At 39.0% G+C, this 24,944-nt stretch overlaps 1 long non-coding RNA gene and 1 pseudogene across 1 annotated transcript; both read left to right on the top strand.

Moving 5' to 3' along the window:
• Positions 1 to 702: 702 nt before the first annotated feature.
• On the top strand, positions 703 to 1,542 carry LOC144369966 (CCR4-NOT transcription complex subunit 7 pseudogene; annotated as a pseudogene).
• A 20,380-nt stretch (positions 1,543 to 21,922) lies between these two features.
• LOC101965530 (uncharacterized) lies at positions 21,923 to 22,393 on the top strand. Its single transcript, XR_013429837.1, has 2 exons — positions 21,923 to 22,016; positions 22,146 to 22,393. It is a non-coding gene; the product is annotated as an uncharacterized LOC101965530 (long non-coding RNA).
• The last annotated feature ends 2,551 nt before the right edge of the window (positions 22,394 to 24,944 follow it).

Below are 24,944 nucleotides of genomic sequence, written 5' to 3'. Positions count from 1 at the left end.
TGATGATACATTATTCTTCCATTCACTGGTGGCACAAAGGACATATTCTTTATCTTGCAGTGGCAAGAAAGAGGAGAAGGGGATGCATCTGAGCCTACCCCAGAGATTAGTCTGACCCCAAAATGGCTCAGTCCTGGAAGGTCTCTCTGTCCTATCAAGGTGGTCAGTCCATATTCTTTCTACTCATATTTGTAGTCAGCTATCTTCAGATTTGATGTTAAATGTAGGTTTGTTTCCACTATGTAATGACCTCTATTATCTGGGTTCTGAATTTCATAAAGAAGATGATTCTGAACTTCATAGAAAGAAGGCCTTCCTGAATTTCCCTGGACACCTATCACTGCTTTCCTATGTATATGTCTAGATTCATTATATCTGACACAAAAACTTAAAGTTCTTTTAGAAAAAGATAATACATTACATGGAACTATACAGCAGCAAACATGAGTTTTCCATTACTTTTCCATCTTGCCAATCATATTTTCCAGCAATATTCTCTCATCCACAAGCACAATCATGGTGAAAAGCTGTGGTGCAGCATGGTGAGGCCAAGCTCTGGCTCCCTTTTCGCAGTTACTGAACAGAGTGTCTATGGGGAATCTGCTGGAGCCATTGGGTGTTTCCTCTGAGAAGGAGGAGCCTGAGCTTAGAGAAACAAACAAATAAGGTTTAAATTGATTCCCTGGTGCCTTCACTGTGCTAGCAGCAACTGTAGATCAGAACCAAAGAATTTGAGAAATTTAGGCTTGTAACTGGATGAAGAGATGAGAAGATTCACCATTATTCAAAAATGTAATTATGTTGCTGTGGAAACCAAGATTTCAGGTGTGCGTACAAGACCCATTGAAGCTTTCAGATATAATGCCAAACATCAATACCAACTATTTCAGTGTCATGTAAACTTGATAATTGAGCTAGGACTGAATTTATGAATGAACAAGTAGAATGCTTTTCAAGAACTTCACTCTGAGTTTCATTATACATTTAATTTGATGGAGGACATGTATACAGAAAAATCTGTACAGCTGCTAACATCATCTGGTATCCAGTTGAAAAAAACACAAGGAGGAAAGAATACAGACCCAGTACTTTGCAGAACTTCTTGTGACTTTCAGAGTGGTCCTCTATGAAGGGGTCAAATGATAATCATTTCTCAGTGGTTAGGACTTTGGCAATTTAATCAAAATCCCAACCAACTATAATTTGCCCAAAGAAGAACTTGACTTCTTTGAGAGTCTTTCGATTATTCTTCTCCTGCCGTTTATGATGTTAATACCTCAAGAAGAGCTGAAAAAATCTTAACAGTGGATTACAACGAGTTTCTGAACAGCTAGAGATGAAAAAAAATAGGACATAGCATCAGGCAAGATCAAATTTGTTGTTTTCAGCAATGGCTTTATTCAAAAAGAGAGAAATGTTCTTTGAAGATTATGTCAATGATGTCAAATATTATGGTCATTTCTGTGGCCATGATTCTAGTTCATCCTAGTACAGAGTGGCATAGGGAATGCATAGGAAGAGGAAGCCAACAAGCAGTCATGACAAGAAATAGTCTTTTTATTTTACTTGAGCTACACATATGCTTGTATATATGTTTTATCTCTGCTTGAATCCCTTGAACAATACACACATTCTCACCTCACTGCCTGAATTTTGGCCCACCTTGTTTTTGGACTTTGATTACTTAGTATGATCCTTCCTTTCTCAGGCCTTAATAACAGAAGTATATCCAGATTAAATTTGAATTTATTCTAATATACATGCAAGCATGTGTGACAAAATGGCTAAAGCTATGTTACATGGAATACTTTGAAAATAATAATAATAATTGGACAATTTGAGACCTACTTGAGTTTGGGATTTTTCCCCCTTTCCTGAATTAACTAGCACTGACTGTAATTTATTTCCCAGTTTCATGTCTCTCCCTTCTATTCTGCAGGAGTTTTAGCTATTTAAGATTGTGGACCATCAATTTTGCACTTTAGTGGCCCCAGTCCTTTGTATTCAGAAATTGTGTTTTATCTTGATCTTAGCTAACAAAATGACCATCTGCCAAATTTATATAGTATGCATTTCTTTTTGACCTACAGAATATAGCACATGCTTGTAAAACCTATTGAATCACAAAACTAAAAAAAAAAAAACACATAAGAAATTACTACAATATCTTTATAGATCCTTAGCCTATTTATTGATTGGGTAACTTAGGTTGTTGTTGTTGGGTTTGGGGGTTTGGGGTTTTTGTCTTTTATTTAGTTATTTTTTGATGTGGAGTTTTTGAGTTCTTTATATATCCTGCAGATTAATGCTGCATCTGAGGTGCCTGTGGTAAAGATTTTCTCCAATTCTGTAGGCTGTCTCTTTGTGTTACTGTTTCCTTTGTTGAAGCTTTTTAGCTTGAATTCATCCTTTTCATTGATTTTTTAAATTTAATTTAATTTTTTACACAAATGGTACATGATTTTTTATTTCTGTGGTTGTACATGATGTACAGTTACACTATTCTTGCAATTATACCTGTACCAAGGGAAATAATGTCCATAAAGTCCAACATCTTCCCAGTCCCTACTACCCCTCCCTTATCCTCCCTTCCCTTTGCCCAATTCAAAGTTCCTTTAATCTTTCCTCTCATCTCCCCCATTATGAATCAGCATCCATTTATTAGAGAAAATATTTGGCCTTTGGTTTTTTGGAATTGGCTTAATTTGCTTAGCATGATATTCTCTAGTTCCATCCATTTACCTGTAAATGTCATGATTTCATCCTTCTTTAAGATTGAGTAATATTCCATTGTGTATATATACTACAGTTTCTTTATCCATTTATCTATCAAAGGGCATCTGGATTGGTTCCACAGTTTAGCTATTGAGAATTGAGGTGCTATAAACATTGAGGTGACTTCACTACTATAGTACACTGATTTTAATTTGTTTTTATATAAACTGAGGAGTGGGAGAGGTTGATTAAATGGGGATATCTTCTAGGTTTTCTAAGGAATCTCAGAGTGTTTTCCAAAGTGGCTGCACCATTTTACAATCCCAACATCAATGAATCAGTGTATCTTTTTTCCTACTTCCCCACCAGCACTTGAATTTTTGATAATTGCTCTTCTGACTGGAGTGAGATGAAATCCCTGAGTACTTTTGACTTGCATTTCTCTAATTGCTAGATATGTTGAACATTTTTTCATATATTTGTTGATCGATTGTATTTCTTTTTCAGTAAAGGTGTTTGCTAATTCCCTTTATGGACTGAGTTATTTGGTTTATTTATTTATTTGTTTGTTTGTTTGGTGTTAAATTTTTTTAATTCTTTACATATCATGGAGATTAATGCTCCATTGGTTCTGCATGTGGTAAAGACTTTCTACCCTCCTTTTGGCTCTTTTGGCTCTCTCTTCACATCATTCATTGTTTCTTTTGCTGCAAAAAAAAATCTTTGTAGTTTGAATCCATCCTATTTATTGATTCTTGACTTTATTTCTTGTGCTTTAGAAATATTGTTAAGAAAGACAGGTATTAGTGACATGATGATGATTTGAGACTACTTTTTCTTCTATTAAGTGCAGGGTCTCTGTTCTAACACTTAAGTCTGTAATCCAATTTGAGTTGAGTTTTTTGCAGGGTGAGAGATAGGGGTTTAATTTCACTTAGTTACATAAGGATTTCCACTTTGCCCAGCATCATTTGTTGAGAAGGATATCTTTTTTCCAATGAATATTTTTGGTATTCTGTCTAGTATGAGATAACTGTATTTATGTGGGTTTCATTGTGTGTCCTCTATTCTGTACCATGGGTCTACATATCTGTTTTGGTGCCAATACCATGGGTTTTGTTGTTGTTGTTGTTGTTGTTGTTTTGGTTTGGTTTTGGTAGTGCTGGGGATTGAATCTAGGGCCATCTGCATTCAAGGCAAGCACTCCACAAACTGAGCTACATTTCCAGACCCCTGCCATTGTTGTTACTATGGCTCTGTAGTAAACTTTAAGGTCTGGTATTGTGTTGACTTCTGCTTCACTTTTCTTGCTTAGGATTGCTTTGGATATTCTGGGTCTCCTATTGTTCCAAATGAATTTTGTAATTGCTCTTTGTAGTTCTTTGAAGAATGTCATTGGGATTTTCATAGGAATTGCACAAAATCTGTATAACTTTTTTTGATAGTATGGCCATTTTGACAATATATAATTATGCTGATGGGAGATTTTTCCATCTTCTAAGGTTGTCTTCGATTTCTTTAGTGTTTTTATTATAGAGATATTTCATCTATTTCTTTAGATTGATCCCCAAGTATATTTTTAAGGCTATTATGAATGGGGTAGTTTTAAAATTTCTCTTTCAGTAAATTCATCACTGATGTGTAGGAAAGCATTTGAGTTATGGGTGTTGATATTTATACCCTGCTACTTGCTAAATATATTTATCAATTCTAGATTTTTTTCTGGTGAAATTTTTTGGGTCTTCTAAATGTAAAATCCATGACTTTCAAATCCTTGCCTTGTTCTACTTTTTATGGAGGATTCTTTCAGTGTATCCCATTTAGAATGACGATGTTCTTGTTTTAGCTAAATAGGTTTTATCATGTTGAAATATGTCTCTACTATCCCTACTTTTCTCGTGTTTTGCACATGAAAAGGTGCTGTATTTTCTCAAGTGCTTTTTCTACTGAGATGATCATATGATTCTTGTCTTAAGGTTATTGAATTTATTTACTGATTTCTATAATTTGAACCAAAATTGCATCTCTAAGGTGAACACCAATTTATCATGGTACACTATCTTTTTAACTTGTTTTAGTATGTGATTTGCCAGAATTTTATTAAGAACTTTTGATCTATTTTCATCAGTTATATTGGTCTTTCCTTGTTGTGTCTTTGTCTCATGTTGGTATCAGGGTGATAGTAGCCTCACAGAATGAGTTTGGAAGGGTTCTCTCCTTTTCTACTTAATGAAATTGTTTGAGGATTACTGGTGTTAAATCTTCTTTGGAGTCCTTGAAGAACTCAGGTGAGAATCCATGTGATTCTTTTTATTGTTTGGTAGCCTCTTAATGCCATCTTCTAATTCATTGCTTAAAATCAATCTATTTAAATTGTGTATGTCCTCCTGATTTACTTTGGACAGATTATATGTCTCAAGAAATTTGTCAATGTCTTCAAGATTTTCTATTTTATTGGAGTATGAATTTTCAAACAGTTTTTAAGTATCTTCTATATTTCAGTAGTGTTCTTATGTGTTCTGTCACAACCAGAGGGTGTTGTATGACTTGTTGCCCCACACAACTGTTCAGTTAGGACCGTTCACACAAAGGAGCCTTAATTTTGCTGGTGGACCCTCTGTGCTCTGATGGGAACTCAGCAGCTGTGTTCTGTCTTTCGTAACTGAGCCCCTGGAGCAGAAGCTTTTCTCTCATCTCATCAGGTGCTTCCTGCCAGGATTCCTCCAGGAGGAAAGAAATTTCATTCTTTCTCACTCTGCACTGTGTGCTGCACTCCAGCACCAGGGCTCAGAGAGAGCTGGGGCAACCACGATGGAGACAGAGTTGCATGAACAGCCCTTCTCTAGCAGAATGTGAAAAATTAAATGTCACCTACAACAGCCCAGCCCCAATGTGACAATCAAGGACTGTGTCCACTATAAACTTGAGTCCATCTGCACCTCCTCATTACTGCTCTGGTTAACATCAGTCTTTTTCAAGTCTCAATTCTTAGTTGAAATTCTGAACCACTCAGGTTCAGAATAATGAGAAATTTTTCTCCTCCTCTTACCTCATCCCCTACTCCTATCTGTGTTTACAGGTTCCCTTTCAAGGTTGTATTCAGTCAACTGCACTCCATCTCTGCATCTCCTGAATCACCTACCAGACTCACCTATTCCTGGAATAGCAGTTTTAGTGTCATCAAATTTTACATACAATGGTACTATGATACTCAGCTTCATGGAAAGTTTCAGGGTTGTAGGGTCCCTAGGCACTTGTCTGGAACACAGATGCCTGAACAAGTCCACATGTGTTCTGCACATCTCTGAAACTGAGGATATGCTGATTATTATGTAGTGCATGGCATGATAGTTCTAAGATTTACTCAGTGCTATTAGTCCACACAGAAAATGTATAATACTCTGTTAAGGTCTGTAGACAAGTCAAAATAACACGTGGTATTTTGCCAGAGAAATGTTAGAGTTCGTAAACAAGTCTGGATGGTGCCTGGCAAAATGCCAGAGGGAGTGGTTTGAGAAGTAACAAAAGCAAGCCATTAAGTGTGGAGATTCCTTATTGGTTGACTGATGTATCTAGTTTATGCTAATTAAGATAAGCTGTGCAAAATGTATAAATAGCTCTGTTGTCCTACAATATACGGCTTCCATTCCTGCTGCATCAATGTACACAACTTATTCGTCACCCCCCCCCCCCCCGTTATTCTGCTGCAGCCGGGCTGCGGCAATACTCTGTGTTATACATGGTGCTAAAAAGATACAAACCAGAATGTCAAATTCATGATGTTTGTTCTCAGGACAACTTAGTAGCTTTCCAATGTACATAATAATCGTAGTATAAATAATATATAATTAGAAATTACACAATGTTCTATAAAGATCATATATGTGCAATATAATAGCACAACAAACCCCAACTTTACATGCTTTACTTTGGGGTGATGCCTTATTATATTTTCAATGAATATGCATAAATGGTTACAAGTTCCTGATAGAGCAGTGTGGCTAGCTGATAATGGACCACAAAGTTGTGTACACACTAAACCCTGAATTCTATGAATATGCTAGGATGAATGATAAAATGATAATAAAATAGTCATGGAATTAATGTTACTAATCAGTTCACATCAGGGTCAGAAGATAATCCTGGAATTTACCTGGAGACAGTGGGATCGTGAGGGTCCTCAAGAGTGGAAGAGAAAAATGAAGCAACTATGTGGTGTGTTATAAGAAGGTATCCATCCATTCAGGATTTTTTTCTTTGAAGATGGAGATAATGACAACCAGCCAAGGAATGCTGGTGACCCTAGAATTTAAAAAATGAAAAAAGATGATTTTTCCCCTGGAACCTCCAGAAGATGGCACAGACATGACACCATCCTGAAGTTAGCTCAGTGAGATCCTTGTCACTCTACTGACCTTTGCAAATGAAAGATAAGTAATTTGTGTTGGTTCATGTCTCCTAACTTGTAGTCATTTCATATATATCACGAAATTTCCACTTAGCCCAATGGACCAGTATTTATGATGAAAGTCATTCATTTGATCAGGTTTATGTGAACTCTAACTTAGGGTGTTGGGTCTGTATTTGGGAAAGTGACTTTCTCAATTCAGCCAACTCACATCCTGGAAAGATGGACATAATGAGAAGATATGAAAGAAAGATTAATTATGACCATCTGAGTTGATTTTCCCAAATGATCCCAAGCAGCGAGAATTTTCAGCTCCATGCTTCTTTTTCCTGACACTTTTATTATTTGATTATTGATTCCTAGTGAATTTTTGGCAGAAAAAATAAATACCTCATGCAGTAGTGATATTGATCTGAGCAAAGTACCTGACACAGAAATATCTTCATCAGTATTTCTAGGACTCAAATGAAAACATAAAAAACATAAAAAGGTTGAGTCCATACCCAAGAGAAGTCTAAACTTCTACAAGTAATTTTCAGGAGACATCATGGAACACTTTTTGGGAACCGTTGAAGTATGTTCACAAATTGAGATGTCCCCAGAGAACTCCACCTCTGAACAGGGGTGGGCAGAGGAACTGAACCCTGTGTCACTAAGGTGGACTCAGCAACTGTGTTCTTCTGCAAAGCCCCAGCACTTGCTTCTTTCCAGGTTCTGCCCATTAGGCATCACCACCCTCCACACTTTGATTTGCATGATTCTAGGCCCAGAAGAAGTGGAGCCAGTGAGGGTCAGTGGGTGGAGACATATTTGCATGAGCTGCTCCATCTTGAGGCCAGTGGGGAAGGATAAGAAAGGCTGAGGGCAGCCCACACCAACACTGAAACTCAGGAAACTCTCCAACATGGTTGGGACTCTTCTCCTCTTTATCATGCTCACTCACTGCCCAGGTAGGGACAGACTTCTGAGCCCCATGGCAGACCCCTATCCTGAGTCTATCCTCATGGGCTCAAATCCCCAAACACATGCAGCCTGGCTCTGACTTCCACTGTGATGTATCTGTGTTTACAGGGTCCCTCTCCCAACTTGTGCTGACTCAGCCACCCTCTGCATCTGCCTCTCTGGGACAAAACACCAAACTCACCTACACCCTGAGCAGTGACTACAATAATTATGAGGTGGACTGGCACCAGCAAAACCCAGGGAAGAGCCCCCCGTTTTGTGATGCCAGTGGGCAGTAGTGGCATTGTGGGATCCAAGGGGCATGGGAATTTCTGATCACTTCTCAGTCTCAGGCTCTGGCCTGGATAAGTACCTGACCAACCATAACATCCAGGAAGAGGATGACAATGTCTACTACTGTGGGACAAACCATGGAAGTGGGAGCAGCTATGTGTAACTCACAGTGACACAGGCAGAGGGGAAGCAAGACAAAAACCACCAGGCTGATGGGCCTTGTTACACTTCACTTCCCAGTGAACTGACGCTCAGGTCATAAGGACCCTCCTAACCCTGATTAATAATTTCTACTTCCCCAGATATTTTATGAATTTAATTCACATTAAATATATTTTATATACAAATATACTCTTAGCAGTGTTTGAAACATTGAGTGTATTTGGACATAGGTGTTTGTTCCCAGTCATGAATCTGCTGATGGAATTTTATTTTAGATACTGTAAAGCTGTCTACAAATGTGTACACCCTTTTGTCACCAACTTGTGCTACTTTTTTCTGTATTCAGCAATTAGGAGTATTCCACAAAATAATGGGATTTGAATATTTTCTTTAAAATTCCAGATCTTGACACTGACATGCACATCGTTCTCCTGGGCTTCACACATTTTGCCACATTTGTACACTGACATATACACAGAGATCTCAGGGAGTTGTTTCTGACTGTCAGAGAGTTCTAGAAACAGAGAGAACTGATAAAGTACCCAGGATGAGGATTTGAACCTGTATGTAAATGAGGCACTTTTGGGAGTTGCCCCTTTGCTATGCATACAGTGAATTTATTCGTGTGCAGGAAAATCACTCTGCAGCATGTTTATGCTGATAATTACCTGGATCTAGGGCAGATCTCACAGGTTAATATCAACTTTGCTTGAGACACCAGTCATATTCAGGGGTTCCAGACAAAATACACTTAGTATCAATTCACCTCGCCTTGAGAAGTTCCTATGAACACCTCAGGTTTGCAAATTCATGATTCTAGTTAGAGAATAAAATGAAAGCTCTATTCTTTAGAAGATTACAATTTTAGTATAAAGAATTCAAATCATGTCAAATCAGTTAAAGAGACAGAGAAGTCCATTTCAAGGAGTTTATACATTTGAAGCATTCTTTTTTTTTCTTTTTTTTTTCTTTTTTTATTGGTTGTTCAAAACCTTACAAAGCTCTTGACATATCATACTTCGAACAATAGTTTCAAGTGAGTTATGAACTCCCATTTTTACCCCCAATACAGATTGCAGAATCACATAGGTTACACATTCACATTTTTACATAATGCCATACTAGTGACTGATGTATTCTGCAACCTTTCCTATCCTCTACTATCCCCCTCCCCCCATCTTCTCTTTCTATCCCATCTACTGTAATTCATTTCTCTCCTTATTTTTTCTTCCAATTCCCCTCACAACCTCTTTTATGTAGTTTTTTATAACAATGAGGCTCTAAAAAATGACAAAATCATGGAATTTGCAGGAAAATGGATGGCATTAGAGCAGATTATGCTTAGTGAAGCTAGCCAATCCCTAAAAAACAAATATCAAATGTCTTCTTTGATATAATGAGAGCAACTAAGGATAGAGTAGGGAGGAAGAGCAGGAAGAAAAGATTGACATTAAACAGAGGCACGAGATGGGAGGGAAAGAGAGAGAAAAGGGGAATTGCATGGAAATGGAAAGAGACCCTCATTGAAGCATTCTTATACTCAGGATGCCTTGCTCTGCTGATAGTTTTGAAGGATTATCCAGCACAGATGATCACTCAGGAAATGAGAATCCAGACTAGTTATTGGTCTTTTTTTTCCTTAAACACATCAACATAATTTTGTTGAAGTAAACTCAATCAATATCCAGCCCCCTCCACTCCATGAAGATGAGGAGATTGTTCTGATAGAATGCACTCAAAGCTCCAAATTTGTAGTCATCTACTTGGTCTTTCTAGTATAGTCATTCTCCTTTCTTAAACTATCTGCGAACAGACCATGAATCAGCTCCTGAGAAAACACTCATGCAGAGTCCCTGAGGAAATTCCCAAGATGAGGAGGTCACCCACCATGGGCCAGGACAAAGCCAGACTTCTCCTTCCATAATGTTAACTCTTCATGAACACACTCTCTCTCTAATTAAAGCACATTTGGCTACACATGACGAAACATGACCCTTGCTCTGAATGGCTGACATGGTCTAAAGTCTAGGATGTTTCACCAGGATGGAATGAAGATGGGAAGGATGGCAAGAAGAGACATTACAGGATTCATTTTAAGGTAGCATTCTCTAACACATGGTCTCCTTTGTCCCTGCTCAGAGAAGGGTAGGAATTAACAAACATGCTTGTGTTCATTTGTGCTCAGAAATAAAGTCATATTTTCAATTTAATATCCTCATAATATTTTATTCCTACACTAAGAATTGAGGTCTTATAGAAATCCATAATTCAATAAATTTTATCTAGATAATAGCAAAAATTTGGAGTTTCAAGCTAGAAAGTCAATTTCTGAATATGTAGTTTACTATCTGATGCAGTTTGTGGTGTTTAAATCATTTACCTCAAAAGTACTAAATTTCCTTATCAAAAATTTTAAGTTTAAACTCTCTTAGTAAATAGTCATTCAGGATCTCTGGTTAGACACAAAGAGTTTATTTTAATTTTATCTCTAAATGTGAAGCCAGAATATTTGAAATCTCTAGACCAAGCAGCACATAACTAATATTATAAAATGGCCAAGGTTTCAGAAAGAAGATTATGGGCACTGGTATCTGTAGCTTTCAGAAACAGTCCCCAAACTCCTCATCTGTGATCATAGCAATCCACATTCAGGGGTTTCTGATTGCTGCTCTGTCTCCTAGTTAGGAAACTCAGCCTTGCTGACATCACTGGGCTCCAGCTTGTGGAGGAGTCTATATTATCAGTCCTATGACAGCAATCTCAGTGCTCCAGGATCATAGGACAGTTAGACAAGAATCCCTTTACCATCTCTCAGAAGGGCAAATGCTATGGTCTCTTGCCCTGAACTTCTTGCAACCCTGGACATCTCAGACTTGACCTCTGATGGGAAATTCTGTGACTCCATCATCCATTGTTCCCTGTTTCCTGGAATTCTAAAGCTGTGTCATCTTCTATTGTGTACATCTTTGGGCCTATTGTATATGTCTTTGATTCATGTTTTAGCTTAGTTTCATACACATTTATTTTATTTTATTTTATTTTTATTGGTTGTTCAAAACATCACAAAGCTCTTGACATATCATATTTCATACATTAGATTCAAGTGGGTTATGAACTCCCATTTTTACCCCATATACAGATTGCAGAATCACATTGGTTACACATCCACATTTTTACATAATGCCATATTAGTAACTGTTGTATTCTGCTACCTTTCCTATCCTCTACTATCCCCCCACCATACACATTTTTTAACATGGATCATTTGGCTGATAATAAAACACACATAAGTAAAACTTTTGACAGATTTTGAGATATTTTCACACCTTTGGTGTGAAATCAGCACAATCACAGCAAGAAATCCACCCCCATGGGCCTTCTGCCATGACTCTAAGCAGCTGTGTACACCCACAGCAAATTTTCATGAACAAGCAGTGCCTTATATTACAAGAGATGTATCCATTTGCATCTATTTCTGATCACTGTTAAAAGTGGGGATTTTCATAAGATGGTAATATGTACAGGAGGGAATGATACTATAGCAATATAAAAAATCTTTCTATCAGAAAAGTCATGCACTGTTTTTGATATTTTTCCTTGAAAATCCATCCTCTGATCTTTCTTGAACCCTACTGAAAAGTCACAGACACCATGCTTTCTTTTTCAAACCCAGTAGTAACTTTGTATTATATCTCCTGTTTCCCTTGTTTTTAATGAATCCAGTGAATCACACACTATACAATTTAAAAGTCCCAAAGATTAATCCATTAGGCCCATATTCACCAATTTTGGGAGGAATCAGGGAGAACTCTGATTTCACAAGGGAAGTGGATTTAGAGCAGATCTGAGTTTTTTATTCTCAGCTTATGTATTTTTCATTTCATGTAGAGCTTGTGTATAAGACACTTCTTCTCCTGAGAATGCCTGTCCCTAGAAATAGATAGGACAGGAGGAAAGCTGCTCACCACTGGGGAACAGATAGGACAAGAGGATCAATGGCCATTTCAAGAAAGTGGAAAAAATTGATACAGTGTGTTTTTGTTTCATTTTATCTTAGTGTGTTGTGTTGCCTTTGTTACGGAAATATTGGTTCAGAAGTTAGTAAAAATCAAACTGAAAGGGTGCTAAGTAAATTGCTAAAGGAAGGAGGCACCCCAGTGAAACCAAGAACAGTTAGGGCATACATTAAAGTTCAGAAGAGGAAGGACTATCAGGGAAGCAGTTACAACAAAAGGCTGCTTCACGGGAGGGTGCATGAGGCAGCTGCCGCATGCATAAGCTGGTCGCTGCTGCCACTGGCTCTTCCCTACCCCTCGCCCCGGAGGAGGACCCCACTGTCAGGAGACAAAGTTATGAAAAGCTTATTTTGGTTTTACTATAAAATACTGATATTTCTAAACTTGTTTGACATCCCTGCCTGTTCTCTGAACTCACCCATACCTGACTCTCCACTAGCAGATAACAACTCCCTCTAAAATCTTAGTGGCACCTCATAAATTGTGGCTCCTCCTAACCAGAAAACAACCCTCTCTGAAACCTTAGTGGTGCCACAAAAATTCTGATTTGGGGATCTAAATTTACCCACGACCTTGAAACATCACAACATGTAGAACTTTTATCTGATATCTGTCCTTGTAATATGTTAGTCAGAACCCTGTTAGTTGTAAGTTGCCAAGACATGCTCCTTTGTAACTTTCTGTGCTATATAAACCTTTTCTTTTCTGAGAGCTGGGCTGTTCTCCAGCCCAGCTTTGGTGAGACAGCCACTGGCCAGCTAGCTCTCTTGTGTACTCAATATAAGCTTGCTTTATTAAAATTGAAGTCAGTGGCATTTTCTTTGTGTTGTGCGTTCAACAGTGTGTTAGGATTCACTTGTGTATTTGGGAGATATTCACTTCCTAGATCTTCTGGAAGACATCTCCTTACTATGGACCACGGATAACCCAAGATAATTTTGTTCTCCAACTACAGGTTAGGAAGGAGGAGAGAAAGAAGAGGAATATGAAAACTTGCTTATTTAAGAAATAAGCCTCAGAGCTATATTCAAAAGGTGAAGTGGACTTGTTGCAGTTCTAAACTCAATTAAATGTGAGATGATTTTGAAACATATCATAGATTATTCACTGTAAAAGCTAGAGTTAAATAAAGAAAAGTTGGGGGTAAGAATTTATATATAGGAAAGAACAGCAGTGAGGATGAAGGAGACCCAGAGGCAGAGTGGAGGGGTTGGAAAGGGCAGACAATGTGGAATGAATACTTAAAAAAACATATTATTTGCAAAATTAACATTCCACAGGAAATTTCACCTTTATGTATAAGTAAAAAGAACCAATAAAATATAAATAAATAGATGAGCAAAAGGAAGACTGGTAGAGTAGAGGAAGGAGAACAAGGGAGGGGAGAGGAAGGAGGGGGATAGTGAACTGAAATTCAATTTCATGCATATATGAGTTTGTCAAAATGAACCCAACATCCATGCATAACTATAAAGTTTAAATTTAAAATAAGATAAAAAATGTAAAAGACAAAGTGGTATTGCCTGAAAAATTATGATTCTAAGATATCACATATTAGCCAGGTGCAGTGGAGCATGCCTGTAAATCCCAGCATCCTGGGAGGCTGAGACAGGAGGATCTAGAGTACAGAGAAGTGATGGGAGGGGAGGGGAGGGGAAGGGGGGAATAGAAGGACAGCAGAATAAAATAGACATTATTATTGCTGTTGTATATACGTGACCGTATGACTAATGTGATTCGGCAACCTGTACAATCAGAAAAATGAGAAATTATAACCCATCTGATTCAAATGTATGATTATGTCAAGATCACTATAATGTCATGTGTAACTAATTAAAATAAATTAAAAAGCAGCCTCAGCAACAGTGAGGAACTAAGAAACTCAGTGAGACCCTGTTTCTAAATAAAATACAAAGTAGGCCTGCGGATGTGGTTCAGTGGTTGAGTGCCCCTTACTTCAATTTCTGGTACCAAAAAAGAAAAAAAATATATCATATATTTCCTTTAGTACTGATTAATTACTTGTGAAAAATATGGCTAATGAACTTGCAGTCTTTGCTAATCCAATTTCAAATGATAAAGAAATTGAATTGTTACTAGAATCTTAATGGACAAGATATGTGTCAAATGATCATTTCTGTTCACTCATCTGTTAGAATGGCACACATACTGAGTGATTTCATTCATTTACTCTCAGGAACAACTCTTACTTTGAGACACAAAACACTGGGAGAAAAAATGTCTGGTAATAATATGCTTTTGCTTAATAGTACATGTTCTTGGTAGAGCATATGCCCCATCTGCCTCAGTCCTTTTAGACCTCCCTCAAGCCTAGTGGGACTCTATTATGAGGTGTCCCTCAAAAGCTCATGTTTAAGACAATGAAAGAATTCTCAGAGGTAAAATGATTGGGTTATTGGCATCTCAATTAATCAGTGCATTAATTTGCTTATATGGATTAACTGGGTGGTAATTTTAGGCAGGTATAGAGTGGCCAGAAGAAGAAATTTCCTGTGTGAGGGGTATGCTTTTGGGGTTTATATATTCTCCCTGGTAAGTAAAGCTGTCTTTGCTTCCTAATGCCATGTACTGAGCTGCTTTTTCCTCTACCATGGCTTTGTTGAAACCATGACACAAAGAAAAGACCACTGCCCCAATTTTAAATCAAATTAAAGCAAGCTTGTATTTTGTACACAAGAGTGCTGACCAGCAACTGCCTCACCCAAATGCAGAGACAGAGGACAGCCCTGTCCTAAGGAAAGAGGGCATATTATTACAAAAAATTACAAAGGCAAGTTCTCCAAGAGGAACCTTACAGCTAACAGGGTCCTGGCAAACATAATACAAGAGCAGATAGCAGATTAATGAGCTATGTGGTTTAATATTTCAAGGCAGGGAGTAAATTCAGATTCCAACATCAGAATTTATAAGGTGGCACTGAAGTTTCAGGGAGGATTTTTATCTTTCAGGGAGAATTAGGCATGAGTAAGTTCAAAGCACAATAGGAAATTCCCAAAAAGTGTAAATATCAAAATATGGTCAGGTAAATAGAACTCTTACTACTTTACAGTAAAAGAGAAATGAACTTTTCATAACTTTGTGATGAGATGGCTCCCAAACTTAAGATGGAATTAGGCTGGGTTCATCAGCTTTCCACCATGATGTTCTGCCTCACTTTTGGTTCAAATCTATGGAGTTGAACATATATGAACCAAGACCTCTGAAACTGTGAGGCAAAATAAACATTACTCCTCTATATTTTTCTGGTGAGGTCTTTTAGTCATAGTCATTTAAAAGCTGACTAAAATAGACTCTCAGGGCACTCTTGCTTGAGGGATTGGAGCTGGTAGACGCCATCATATAGATACGGCTGTGATAGAGGGAAGAGCCCTTCTGAAAGACAGGTGACCAGAATTTAAAGCATTTCTGCAGGCACTCTTGAGGTTCTTATTCAACCCTCACACTATCAGGGAAATCATAATTCTATCAATAAAATATGAGGATTAGTATCTCCTGACATTTTTGAGAAGACAGTAAAGCCACTGTATCCCCACTACTTAGATTTTATGTCCTCTAGCTACCTGGTCTTGATCTTGTGGTGCTTGAGGTAGAAGACAGAGAAAGGACTGGCAGTGTTACAAAGCCTAATGTCCTTTTTTTTTTTAAGAGAGAGTGAGAGAGGAGAGAGAGAGAGAGAATTGTTAATATTTATTTTTTAGTTCTCGGCGGACACAACATCTTTGTTTGTATGTGGTGCTGAGGATCGAACCCGGGCCGCACGCATGCCAGGCGAGCGCGCTACCGCTTGAGCCACATCCCCAGCCCCCTAATGTTCTTACTATGTGTAAGATGTCACATCTCATTGAGATTGATTTGGGGTTTTATCAGTGTTTAGGATAAAATAAAATCTTTATTGAGATCACTAATACAAACTATTTTTTGTTCTGTTGGCAAATATTGCTTATTGGTCTACTCAGAATGTGGCCTGTGCCTTACTGAGTCAACCTTGAGCCAAGTGCAGTCATAAATGGTACTCCATATACCATTTCTAATTAATCTTCACTGAACTTTTCTGGCCACAAATATGATTTCCTCATTTCACCTAAAATTTATGATACAAAAGTATAAAAGGTACTCGATGAGTAACTACTAAATGAGATGTTCACTTGTGCTTACATGGTAGGAAAGGTAATATCTTTGTCTAGTTGTCTCATGAATACATTATATTTACACAATAAATATAAGTAAATTTTATTGTAAAATGTATAATTGCCACATGGCAATGGCTGTTTATCCCTGATACATCTCAGTGGCCTCATAAATCATGAGATATACACATACATTTCCAGTCAGCCAGGTGGTATGGAAAGTTCTGGTTGATTCAATTAAATCTTGGAGTAGACCCACTCTAGATAATGATGTCTGAGTGAACAGCATACACCATTCTTCCTCTAATGATGTGTCTTACCTCAAAATTTTCACCATAGGGCATGAGAAATGTTTGACATTAATAATTCTTCACATGCTCAGAAAATTCTAATCTTGGAAATATTATTAGAGAGATCTGGGGAGGTAAGACAGGTAAACTGAGTCAGCAAGAACTCCAAACTCTCTATGATGATCTTTTGTAACTAAGAAAAAAAAATGCCTTTTGCCAGAGAACTACAAAAACTCATCTTGTAAACTTGAATTTCTTCCCCTAAATGTCTGAAAGTTTATGAAACTAAAGTCTATTCTCTCACTGGAGCTCTCACAAGAGCACTCCTGGTTTGTTACAGAGTGAGGACTGTCCTTTCACTGTCCCATTCAGTCATCTACATTCCATATATACTCCTTCAAATGAGTTCCAGTGTTTCTTTCTGTTTACCTCTTTCTCCTTCCTCCCCCTCTCTGAACCTCCTGATTCCATCTCACTCCACAACTTCTAGCCACTGTTCTGGACTCCACCCAAAGGAGGAGATGGAGTTTCCTAAGGAACCTCAGAAAGCAAAGCTCACTACAGCACTCAAAGTTGTACTTTCAATAATTTTGCATCTCCATGTCAGCTTCATGTTTTGTAGTGTCCTTGAACATATATTTCATAAAAGTAAAGAAAGACAAAAACAGTGAATCAGGCAACAAAGTCCATCTTGAAACCTAGCAGTCAGAGGAACAAAGGGACAGTGATATTGATGATCTATGGACAGCCTCCTTTAGTGCCACAGTGTCCTCTATCTATGCTGAATGCAGGACAGACTGTACAACAGAAGAATACCTTAATCCCCATCCCTATGCTCATATAAAATGATGGAATTTTATTCTGGAAATTTTCATGCTGACATGGAAGAACTTTGAACTAAAGACTGAGGTATGCAAATGAAGGTGAAGAAGAGCTGAAGGAGAGATAAGGCCCATTTAGGGTCCTTCAAGGGTGATGTCTGTGGACAAGGCTGTGAAGATGACAAATTTCTCTATGGAGGCACCAGGCATCTTAGTGCCAATCTGAAGGAATCCCTGACTCAGACAGCAGAGGGTACTGTAGCAGAGCACCTGCAGGATCTGGTGGGTGTGTTCTCAACTGCACAAACAGAAATCTTATGCCCAAACTTATTTCCTCTGCCTTATGCTCCCTAGGAGACACTGTAGAGTACCAGGCCACAAACTTCTTACCATTTAACCTCTCAGAGGAGCAACATCCAAAAAAACAGGGTCAGTCTCAGGGTACAAGAAGGACTCAAACTGTGAATTAAAACAATAGATTTGCAGGAAGTTCACCTCACTCTTCTTTGCTTGGGAAAAGGATAAAAGTGATAAGTGTTCTCTGAACACATGGAGAGACTGCTGAAATGGGGCCCAATGAGTATCCCACTATGGTCTGGACTCTGATCTTTTTGTTTTCCTCCTTCTTCATACAGATACCTGGATCCTCACAGTCTGGGAACCTGATCACATAAGGAGTTAGAGGACTCTCTTTTTCTTGGTGACTTTTTTGCAGATGGGACCTCACAATTACTCTGCCTATGTCTTTTTTTTTTCTTTTCTTCATTGGGGTTCTGAACACAGCCTGGCCTGACCCAGGAAGTCCTGGTGTCATTCCTTGGCCAGCCTGGCCAGGACTTTGTGTCCTCATTCCCTTATATCTGTTGGTCATGGCTTTACTTCTACCTAAGTGTACTAATGTGTATGTCTCCCTAAAATTCATAGAATGGAATCCTAATTTCCAAAATGAAGGCATTCAGACAAGGAGCCATAGGGAGTGATCAGGTGAGGAGTGCATGGATTAGAGACCTTATGAAAGAAGCTCTGCAGAGATCCTCCATACCTTCTGTAGATGGCTATCTATAGAGTAGGCCCTTGCCTGACACAGAGTCTGCCAACCTTGGGTTTCCCAGGTTCCAGATTGTGAGATGTGTAATTCTCTTTTTAATAATCCACATAATACAGCATATTTTTGTAACAGTTCAAAATAACTGAGCCTCCTACACCGTCTATTTTCTCTTGACAAAATGAATATTTTAATAGCATGTGAACAAAAGTTCATTCTCTAAGAATTTTCTTTTAAATGTCCATGGTAGTGACATGTCTATGACTGCCCTTCTCTTTTATGGAAAATTGTACATTCACTGTTTTATTCATTCCTTGTGGGCTTTTCATTTGAAACAGCAAACCCATCAAGAACAGAGATACTATTTCCATTAGTGATAGGGAGCTGAGCCCAGTGCTGAACACAAAAACACTGTCAATAGGCATGGAGTCTTTGTTTATACAATATCTTTATTTATTCATTTTTATGTGATATTGAGGACCAGTGCCTCACACATGCAAGGTAGGTGCTCTATCACTAAACTACAGCCCCAGCCCCTGAATGGAGTCTTAATAGAAACATGCATGAAAAAGAAAAATAAGAAAGAGAAGGGGACAGAAAATGGTTTGTATGCAAACATACAGTGTGCTCAAAGATGGAGAAATCCCCAAAGATTCCAAATTCAGGTGAAGGTGACAGAGAAAAGTAGACTGGTGTCACTCAGGGTGGAATCCGAATTTGTGTTCTATGTTGTTCCATCACCCCCTCTGGAGATGCTAGCTGCTACACCTCCATGTCTACAAACACTGAATAAGTGGTACATAAAGAGGCTGTAGGTGGAAACATATTTGCATAATTGTCACCTTCTCTAAGTCAGCAGGGAAGGGATAAGAGAGCCCTAGAGCAGTCCACACCAGGTCTGGACTCCAGAAGGGTTGTATTCACCATGGCCAGGACCCCCCTTCTTCTCCTACTGTTGTGTCACTTCTTAGGTAGGGACAATCCTCACATATCTAGTACCAGGTCCTTGGCCTAAACCTGTCCTCTAGCTAGACTTTATCAGCAGCTCTAACTTTGTCCTTGACTGCTTACCCATGACTCTCTGTGTTCACAGATTCTCTCTCCCAGCCTGTGCTGAATCAGCTGCCCTCCATCTCTGCAACTTCTGGAGCAACTGTCAGATTCTCCTGCACCCTGAGCAGTGATTATGTTGTTACTGGCTATCACATGTGGAATCATGGATGCTGAACTAACAGAATCTCCTCCATGATGCATTGTGACTGTGGCTGTGATCTCTCATTGAGCACAGTGACCTGCAGCATCAGTCTTTCACCCCACTCAGTCAGGCTCTACAAAAATCTCTACTCTCTGTACCTTAAAATATCTGCTGCTCATACTGGTACTTCAATGTAGCTGGAGACACTCAGGAATTATTGACATACTCACATAAGAATCACTTTCAACAAGAGTTGAGAGAGAATCAGAGATGCTGTAGCTATGTCCATACTCTGAAATTTCAGGAAGTTGACTCAGGGGACACTCTGTCCTGGTCTGACTTCAACTCCTCACCCTTTCTCTACATATGTGATATGTTGAAGGATTTATGGAAATGGTCATCAGGAACACCTTCACTGTCTAACTTTCCATGCCCTGGTACAGTGTGGCCTTTATCCTGAAATCAAAAAATACAGTAAAACAAAACACTCAGAGGGAACTCCAGAGTCTCAGGTTGACCCATCCTGAATTAGCCTTGACTGCCTTCTGCTCCTCCCCTACGGTCTTAGTCCATTGAGGTGGCTGATTCTCCAGAGAATTGGGGTTTCAATGATAGAAAAATTCAAGGCCACAGGCATCTCTGGGTTTATCAGGCTCACCATAAGATACTGTGCTAATGATTTTGGTGACTAATTCTAAATAAAAATCATATATTTATGTGTACATACATAGGTATAGATGTACAGATATGCATATGTATGTTTATTCATATAATTTTTATACACTATCAGCTGTGGATTAGGCCACTAGAGACATAATGATATTAGTATCTTTAATGTGAGTTGAAAACTATCAGACACACAGTAAAAGCTACAGAAGATCTGATGACTAGTCAAAAATAATATGACACTATGACACAGAGGTCAGACAGACCGGGAAATTCTGGGAAATCATTCTCTCTTTCTTTACAACACCAGCCCTTCTGCACTTCTGCAAGTGTTACTCCACCCTGATGGGCATGACCCATCTGATGAGGGAGACCACAGGCCCTGGTTTCTACCCTGAGGCTCTGGCTATGACCATGGGCCCTGCGTTTTATCCTGAGGCTCTGGCTATGGGATGCTTCCTGGCAAGCGTTTGCCTTCCATCACCTCCCCAGGTGGAAGAGAATAGGATCAGCAGCACTTTCTGTCTATAATAAGAAAGGAATTTTCTTGAGGAGCCTTCTTGTGTTTTTATTCATGAACACAGTCCATCTAGGATGACTATGGTACAGTGAAATGGGCTAAGGAGACTGGCCTGCCATAGTGGGGGGAGGTATGTGATGAGAGAGGGAGACAACAGATTCCATTTGGCTCATGCAGAAGTCATGGAGGGGTTCTTAATGGCCCCAGCTGTTTTGCCTGACAGCAAGATATGTTCCTTCTGAGGTTCACTCACCTGTCCCTCCAATCACATAATAATCTGAACAGTCAAAGGACAGTTTGATGTCATTCTTCTTAGATGTCTTCTGAGAAAGCCAGGACTTTGAAATGTAATGAGCACCCAGCAGCATAATAAGGAGCACTCTATCCCTCTGCAGGTACTGATAAGTGCAGGGCAATGCTGGTTTCCAGGATATCTCTGGGAAACTCCAGAACATTCACCCCGGGTGAATAAACCCTGGCACCTGATGGCCTGTGGGAGTTCTCAGCTGGAAAGTCAGGCCCTTTGCTCTGTGGTCATTAGTCCCAGCAGCTCTGTCCTCTGGGATCTCAGGAGAGGCACCACTCTATACTCTGCTTAGACCACACTCAGGCTAAGAAGTATCAGGGGGAGGGTAATGATTTGCATAAAAGTTTTTATTTCTGTCCTCACATGAGTGACAAAATAAGAGACTGTGGGCAGTTTTGCTCAGCTGTGTGTGGGGGAAGCAGATCCTGGAGCATCTCCACCATGGTCTGGGCCCATCTCCTTCTCACCCTCCTCATTCTCTGTTCAGGTGACTCACTATGGAAAGCAAAAGGGATGGTGGGACAACTTGGGTCCATCTTTTCTTTTTAGGGGGTAACCATAGTACAGGTAGTAACCCCAGGCTCATCTCTCTATGTAACTACTTTCTCTGTTCTAGGGTCCCAGGCACAGTCTAAGTTGATTCAAGAATCTTCGATGTCAGCATCTAAAGGGGAGAAGGTCAGTCTCTCCTGTGTTGGAAATAGCAACAATGTTAAAGCTTATTATGCAGGCTGGTATCAACAGATTCTAGGTTCTGCCCCCAAAACTGTGATGCTTGGAACTACTAGGCCTTCAGGAATCCCTGATCGCTTCTCTGGCTCCCGTTCTGGCAACACAGCCACCCTGACCATCACTGGGCTCCAAGAGGAGGACGAGGCTGATTACTACTGTTTAACATGGGACAAAAGCCTCAATGCTCACACAGTGCTTCAGATGCATGGGGAACTGAGACAAAAACTTGCCCTTGCCCTCAGGAGAGGCTGACCATCCTATGAAAACACTGCACATGCAAGGTATAACTCTCATAGCATAAGCCCACCTGAAACAGTCCATCATGGGCCAGGTATGGTGTCTCATGACTGTATTCCCAGCAGTTCAAAAGACTGAGGCAGAAAAATTAGCTGCTAGTTTCAAGCTATTCTTAACAACTTTGCAAGGCCCTAAGAATCTTTGTAAGGTTTTGTCTCAAAATAAAAAAAAAATAAAAATAAAAAAACAAGGGCTCAATGTTTAAGCACCTCTGGGCTCAATCCCTGGTAACAATAAACAAACAAATAAAAAGAGTCATTTTTTGTTAATCACTTTTGTGTTGTTTTTAAACAGCTTTACATAATGTATATTCCATAAAGTGCACCTGATCAAAGAGTATATTCAAGATGTTAGTATATTTATCAACTTGTGTGATCATCATTATTAGTATAGGTTTTAATCAGCTTTTTTGACATCGTGAACAAAAGATCTGAAAAGAAAAATTGTAGAGGAAGAAAATTTATCTGGGTCTCATGGTTTCTGAAGTCTCAGTCCCTAGATAGCCAACTCAATTGTTCCGGGCTAGAAGTGTAAAAGAACATCATGACATCAGGGTATGCAGAAGAAAGCAGCTCAGGAAATTGCACCTGGAAGCAAAGAGAGAAAGAATTCTATGATAAAACACGATAAAACAACTGGTTTTCAGAACACAACATTGGAAAACTAGAAGATAAAGGAAAAGTGATCTCAGAAATAGCACTTACACAAAAATACACAAACAAAACTCATGCGCAAACACACAAGCCTTCAGTTGCACACCAATGATCACACAAGAGGTCAAAGATTTCTTTCTGGTGGCATTTTCTTGGCCCTGCTAATGCTGAGAATCTTACGGACCTGAGGAAGCAGACAGTAGAAGTCAGAGGTACAGAGATGGCAGGGATTCTCAGTCTAGGATACCAGAGATCAGATAGCAGCACAGATCAAGCTCTCTGTATGTTTATATGTTCCTTTGGGCTGAGCAAAACATGGAAAAAACTTGAGACAAAAACTTGCCCTTGCTCTTGCATAAAAGTTTTCATTTCTATCCTCACATGAGTAACAAGAGACTGTGGGAAGTTCTACTCAGCTATGTGTGGGGGAAGCAGATCCTGGAGCATCTCCACCAAGGTCTGGTTCCATCTTCTTCTCACCCTCCTCATTCTCTGTTCAGGTGACTCACTATGGAAAGCAAAAGGGATTGTGGGACAACTTGGGTCCATCTTTTCTTTTTACGGGGTAAAATTCAAACTTGGAGACTAGGCCTTGGAGGAAGAGAAGTAAACATGCTGCCTTTAACTTTCTGCTTCTCTGGTTGTTTCAATAAGAAGATAATTGCAAATATTCTTCTGGTCTCAGTTTTTATATTTACCATATTTATATTTTTATATTTATATATTTATTATATTATGTATGTTATATATAATATACATATTATATTATATGTATTTGGTATTTATATACTTTTTACTATGCTTACTATATTTCCCATTCTGACCAAGACTTTGAGGAATTCCTTAATGGGTTTGGCTCCATATAACCAAAAGTTATATAGGCAGATGACAGTGACATTGGGAACTCTAATTGATCTTTCCTGCACTTGCTTCCCTTCCATCATCCTCACTCATTTTGGAGGAAGAACTTTGACCCTACCTTGAGAGTTATCAATCCCCCAGGTATTTTTTTTGTAATTCCCCATATATGTAAGAGAATGGTATGTCTCTTTTATATTCTACCAGGTTTTCACCCATAGCAAATATCCTTGTGTTTCCTTTGTCTCTCAGAAAACATGGAAGTTTGTATCTAAACATACATGGTTGTCCCTACTCATCTCGTGGGCATTTAAATTCCAGGCTAGAGAAACATTTAATGGATCACTCAAGGCACAGTCACAAAATCACATGCTGTTTTACCTTCATATTCCATCAACGAAGACGAACTGCCACAAATGTCAGAATTCTAGGCACCCAAGACCTTAATCCTGACCCTCATGGTCACATTTACACAGCTGTTGCACCTAAATGCCACCCGCCTTCCATCACAAAAATACACATACATCTCAGGGTATGTGAACTAAAGACTTTTTCAGAATAAGGAATTTAAAGATGGTTGGGCAAACTCTTCCCTTGAGGATGTGGCAGGTATGGAACTCTGCTGCCTTTCATACACACATGAATATAAATATTACCATTATTACATGAACAATAAATGAATGCAACCCTAACTTATTTTACCTTCATATTTATGGGTTTTTTCCTACAATCAACTTGAGAAAACTGACTCCCCACCAATTACTATAAAATTTAAAACAAAATTGTGTTTTATTTATTCAGAGAGGGGCCATTACAGTTCCATTAGCTGACTTCTCCCAGGTCCTGCCTGTCCAACTCCCCCATCCACCAGGGCC

This window comes from Ictidomys tridecemlineatus, chromosome 2 (assembly GCF_052094955.1).
Source record: "Ictidomys tridecemlineatus isolate mIctTri1 chromosome 2, mIctTri1.hap1, whole genome shotgun sequence".
NCBI classification, from domain to species: domain Eukaryota; kingdom Metazoa; phylum Chordata; class Mammalia; order Rodentia; family Sciuridae; genus Ictidomys; species Ictidomys tridecemlineatus.
This window is presented reverse-complemented; position numbering and strand designations above follow the sequence as displayed.